This window comes from Acyrthosiphon pisum, chromosome A2 (assembly GCF_005508785.2).
Source record: "Acyrthosiphon pisum isolate AL4f chromosome A2, pea_aphid_22Mar2018_4r6ur, whole genome shotgun sequence".
Lineage (NCBI taxonomy): Eukaryota > Metazoa > Arthropoda > Insecta > Hemiptera > Aphididae > Acyrthosiphon > Acyrthosiphon pisum.
In genome coordinates this window covers 79,851,611-79,858,244 of record NC_042495.1, presented here as the reverse complement: position 1 = coordinate 79,858,244, position 6,634 = coordinate 79,851,611, and positions in this window count along the sequence as shown.

The window sequence follows — 6,634 nt, the reverse complement described above, 5'->3', positions numbered from 1 at the left end:
CGCGTCGGTGGCCAACGCCAACTGCACCAGCAGCCTGGGGTGATCCATGTCGACCAGTAGCCGCTGGCCCAGTTCGCTGCGGCGCACCTCGTCTGCGAACATAACTACTGACCTGGTGCCCAGGTACTCGTCGATCATCTTGTTGACGGACCTGGCCAGACGAGCCAGTCGGGCCCGGTGGGCCTCGTCGTCTAGCGTCAGGTCCCGCAGCCGGCGTCGCATCGTCAGACCGCCTACAGCCGCGGTTGCTGCTTGTAGTAACGCGACCACCTGCAGTAAAGCAACCACCACTACCACCGTATCAAATGCACTACGTTTCATTATTGTTATTGTTATTTTCGAAGTATAATCTTATATTATTATGTAACTCCTGTACTAACGGCCACCTCTGAAAAATGTTCATCGACTCAATATTAATTAATTATAGGTACCCAGGTAGTTTCAGCAGGGCCGCATTTAGGGGGGGGCTGGGTACAACTGCCCCGGGCGCCAGTATTTTAAGGGAGCCAAAATGTTGTGGCCAGAAATATGTTTACTTGTGAATTATTAAAATTGTATAATTTTAATTATTTTAATAACAGTATTATATATAGGTATAGTATATTAGTATTATGCTGTTCGACATTTTTTTAATTAATATTAATTTGCATAGTTTTATATAATTTTATTTTATTTATTTATCAAATACCTACAATCTACTTAAATATGTTAAAAAAAACAATTTATACGATGAATTATAAGCAAGGTTTAGGTGACATAAATTCAAATGTATCTTTGTGGAGAGAGCATCAAGAAATTACTAAACAATATTTTTTAAAAAAGCACACATTGTAAAACAAATATTCTTTTCTGTGCTCAAAATCTAAAAGGTTAATGAGGATCTATCTCCCATATTTTTCGTGGGTAGGCCCCTTAGGGGGAAGCAATTTTTTTTCACCGGAGCTTAGGGGGTGCCAATTTTTTTTTTGCACTGGGGCGCAAAATGTCTAAATGCGGCACTGAGTTGCAGGTATCTATAATGCATTAATGACTGAGAATTCACTGTATTATTGTTTTTAGCATCATATTATTTAATATTTATTTAACCTAAAGTTAAGTATATACTATACTTTATAATCAAGAATTTGTATTGAATGCACTAAAATAACCATGCACGTACTATTAATTATTATGTATTAAAAATAGGGGAATATGCACTAAGAGTCTTAAAATAAATTTACAATATTAGGTAGGTACGATAATAGTTTTATGTTTATTCACCACTTCGCTTATAATTCATACTTCGATTCATACTTCATTCGGTTATAAAACTTACTTTATGCTGGTCCCAAAGCGAGTCTCATAAGTGGCGTCCATTAAAGTACTTACCTATATATATATTATATTTAGTATTATAGCACACTAGCACATACATTCAGTTATAATTTATATCATATTCTTTTGGCACAATTTTCAGGTGCCTACTACCATTGATTATAAATACTAGTATTTTATATTTATAATAAACTATTAATGCTACTACCTATGGTTTTGTACATTTAATAAATGACCCATAAGTCGCGATGTAATATTATTTATACGCATCGTCGTCGAACATGATAATCGACTTAATTTAAGTAATGGAAAGACTGCATACCTTTATTATAGGTAATTACATTACACGCATTATAATGATATTGCTCCAGTCACAGCAAATAATATATCTATAGATAGATACGTAATTTTATTCGCATCGACGACAATAATAATAATTATATTGTGTTGAAAAATAACGCCACTGTATCTATGTGCGTATGTAAAAGTAGTAAGTAGGTAGGTTGTACTAGGTAGGTACCTATATGTTTAAAGTTTAATGTTTATGAATATAATATTATATATAGGTACCACCTACCACAAAAATATGTTTCATAAACACAAAGACGGAATTATACATTTTGCAATCATGTGTACACAAGTACAAATGTACAATACTGTTGAAGCCTGTAAGTATCTAGTAGATAGGTAAATATTGTGAAAGTGCAATTCATAATTATTGCTTTAAATATACTATGTACAATACTCACAGACCACAATACAGCTATATTAACATTGATTATAAATACGATTATGTATTTTTCACGAAATTTCAAAAAGTAATGTATTGTTCAAATCACACAAGGTTCAAACGGGTTTTGTTTGTATAAAAAAAGCCGTGAACGTTTAAAAAAAAGTACATACACAATATTATATAAACACATTTTTTGGTTTTCAAGAAGACTGAACTACCTACGGAAGAGGCGTTTTATACTGTTATATCTTCAGCCTTACAAATGGGTGTCATGAAAGTAATGTTTCTTTATATGTTATTGAGTTGTTTTCTAAAAATTCTACAGGATTAAAACTATAAATAGATTTAAATTTATTGAAGAAATTAGCTAAATAGGACAAGATTTCGAAAAGCGTTTTAAAACTGTTTTCAATCCCTTTCCTAGTTAAAACATACATTTTTGATTTTTTTTTTTTTGGTAAAATTGTTACTCAAAGATGCCGTAAACTATTTTGAAGTTGTTATAAATGATTATAGATAGCCATTCGCCTCTTTATAAGAAACTGATTTTTTTTTGAAATCCTTCCACAGCCAAATTAAAAAAAAAAGTAATATTTGTATTTAAAAAGACTTCAACATGTACAATTAAGTACGAAAAAAAGTGACATTTTCCGTATTTTTTCTATCACCGTATAGATTGCCATCTCAATAAATAGTCAAGCCTAGTTTAAGGAGTCAAAATAAGATGTTTCTACATAAAAATCTAAGTAACATAAAAGTCGAATTAAAATCTGGTTTCAATCGCTTCCCTAGTTAAAACTTACATTTTTTGGCAAAATTTTTACTCAACGATGCCGTAAACTATCTAGCTTAGTTTTGCAGTTGTTATAGATTATTATATCCATTCGCCTCTTTATAAGAAACAGATTATTTTTATTAGTTATTATATTTTGTAAAACATTTATTATTATGATTTTATTTTTATATAATATATTTTAATAGCTATATATATTTTTAGAGCTATATTAATTGTTATACTTAATAATTGTTATGCTAGGTACTTCGGGTGGTTCTAGGTCACTTTCTACGGTCAAGGATTAAAAGTACGAAACGCGGACACTTTGTACGGTCGTGTATAAAGGTACATTGCAGTATGGGCGTAACTTGGACAGTTTTTATGGGGGGGGGGGGGGCAAACTTTATTTTATGTCGATATATCGTATACTTAAAAGTTAAAGATGCTTGGAGACTAAATATACCTACCTACTTAATCAGTGGAAACTGGAAAGCATAACATAATAATATTATTATCTAAGCTAAATCTTTATTGTAGTATGTACAATTAAATGTCATTATGGAAAAAGCTTGATGAAATGATGGTTTATTTAATAAAAACATTCTGCATTTCTATATTGCTTATAATGTATTACACTGTGCGTTTACCATATATTAATTATGACTTATACAAATAATAACTTAAGTCATACACATTGGCGCAACTAGGGGGGTGTTTTGGGTCCTTAGCACCCCCTAAAAATCATTTAAAAATTTGAAAAAAAAAGTTTATCAAATTACAATTATAACACAAGAGTAATTTTTGAAATATAACATTTTGTTATTTATAATTTTGAATTACCTATTGGATGTGTTGATTTTAATTTAGTAGAAATAAGGATGCCGAAGCGGCCTAGTTATTTTAAATAGTCTGTGCTATATATATCTGTATGGTATATTTTAATCCGTAGGTACCTAACATATTAATATAATCTTGTATTACTCGAGGGACGGAAATATTCTCGTCATAATGACGTTTGGTATACGGACGATACGCCGATACGCCACAACAAACACAACACAGTCTACTAGGATACTAAGATTTATAATAAATGGTCTTAGGTGTAACACAGAACACTACATTTACGTATTACGTATGGTGTGTTAGAGGCGTTTCTTATATTATTATTGCTAATAATAATATATTAATCGATATTGAATCGTCAATTGTATGTTTATTACGACTTACGGGTGTTAATTAATCGATTTTAATCATGTTTTCAATCTTTAATTTTAAAAACAAAATTAAACAAAATACATCAACACAAAAAAATAATTTGGACGAGACTATCGAAACTCACAGTGATGAATAACAAGCAAAGAAAATATATAACCATGAACAGAACGATGGATATAATGATGAAAACATTCAACTAAAAAATAATGTTTAAAACATATAAATAAATATAATATATTATTATTAATAAAAAAATTAAAAATTAAATCAAAAAAATTAATTTTAAGTGACTTTTTGTTCTGGGTCCACATCAAGTACCTATGACTTTTTTTTGTTTCTGTTTTTAAAAACAATTTGTACTGTCCTGTGTAGACCCAGAACTATGGTTTTTGTTTTCTCTTAGTGGTTAATAAAAGCAAACATATAGACAAATAGTGATGTTAGGTCGGATAGGTCCCATCGAGTCACAAAAAAAAGGTGGAGCTTAAGCACCCCCTACTTCAAATGTCTAGTTGCGCCAATGGTCATACACACAAACATGACATAATAAGAAAGTGGTACCTTGAATTGTACAAAAAAGATATTAGAATAGTATAGTAGGTAGTAATATTTTAACGTAGTAATTCTATAACACTACGCTCAAAACTCAGACGGTCAAACACAACAATGAATCGTGAAGAATTATACAAGATAAAGATAGAGAATGTGTCGTGTCATATTGTTTTCAGTTGAAGTTCACAGTTAAAAAGTTATCACAAATATGAAAACAGGCTTTAATTTTACCCTTAAATCATTATACTATGGATGGATCTATAGCGTATTATACCAAATTTTAATACAAAAAAACTTTGCCAATATCAACGACGAGTCGCCGAATTAGGTACCATTCTATATGCACATGCACGACGCAACTTCTTGCGTATTAATTATCCACTGCAGATAATTAATTATCAAATCAGCATAGGTATTATGTTTAAATATAATATTATATTGACAAAATAGTATAATGCTTACTATAATAATATATTACTTACCTACTATAGTCTATAATAATATAATAATATAATATTACTATAATAATATAATTAACTACGAACTATGATTTAGAATAATTCAGTGATAGTAATTCATGGATAATTTTTCGAAGAGTTGCATCGTGCATGTGCACATCGATCCCCTAATTCGGAGACTCGTCGGTAATATCGGCAACAATATAATACGCTGTGAATCCATCCATAGTATATGAACAAAGATTTTACCGTACCTTAATGATTTTTTCGGAACACAGCAGGTTGACGTTTGCTGTTTAGTTTTGTTTTTAATCATTATCATATAATAATTATTATCATGAGGTATTACGATGGCATATCGCATGAGGCAAATGGCAATAAATAAATACATTTTGATTACACTCAGTGGTAATTTTTTTTCTATAGTTAATCTTTTAAAAATATTATATTTTTCAGTTTTCTTTAAAAAAATAACTCTTACAAATCTAAAATGCTTTTTTGATAAATATTTTTCTAACTAATTTACAAAATACCAAGGGGGATACTGCCCCCGTTAAATTGTTTGAGGGGGGCAATTGCCCCCTATTGCTCTCCCCAGTTTACGCCTATGCATTGCAGAACGCGGACACTTTGTACGGTTGGGTAAAAAGGTACATTGCAGAACGCGGACACTTGGTACTATTATATACATAAAGTATATATTATAAATATAAGTTATATACCTAAGTAGTAAGTATATATAATGTCAATTATTAAAATAGAAAAATTAAAAATGAGTAGTACATTTTTATAGTTATTGTATACTAATAATAATGAAAATAAACAAACAATCAATAATATGATTACCTATAAATCTTATCTAATAAATTGTATTATATTTCAGTTTTAAAGTAAATTAAAAATGTGTACAATATAAATATGTAAAAATGACAAATAAAATATAATACTGAAAAAAATCTTTAAAAACTACATGTATTATAGTATAATATGGAAATATGTCAAAATGACAAAAAAAATATAATGTATTGATATAATACCTGGTGTCAAGCTCAGATATAAAGTGCACATGCATATTTATTGAGGGTTTAATAAATCAATTTTGGAATAATTCGTCAAAATAAATCAATTTTAAAATAATTCAATTTCAAATATTTAATTTACTTAATTAATTAACTATTATCGATCTATATGTACCCATGTTTCCCCAGATTTACCAAATAATATTTATAACATTTTTAACACAATTTGGCATATATAATAGATAGTATTATTAACTTAGGTATATACTATATAACTTATATTTATAATAAATACTTTATGTATATAATAGTACAAAGTGTCCGCGTTCTGCAATGTACCTTTTCACCCAACCGTACAAAGTGTCCGCGTTAAGAGGACGTGATACCCGCATGTGTTGTCTCCGTCTTACAAGTGCGTAACATAGCAAATTGTACGCTCAGCAGAACACGTGTAACTCCGTTAATTTAAAAATTAGAGTAAATTGATCTCTTATAAAATCTAAAGATGAGGTTATTATCTAGGTAACCTCATAAGCTTTTTAGTATATTTTAATTTTAACGCGAGTTA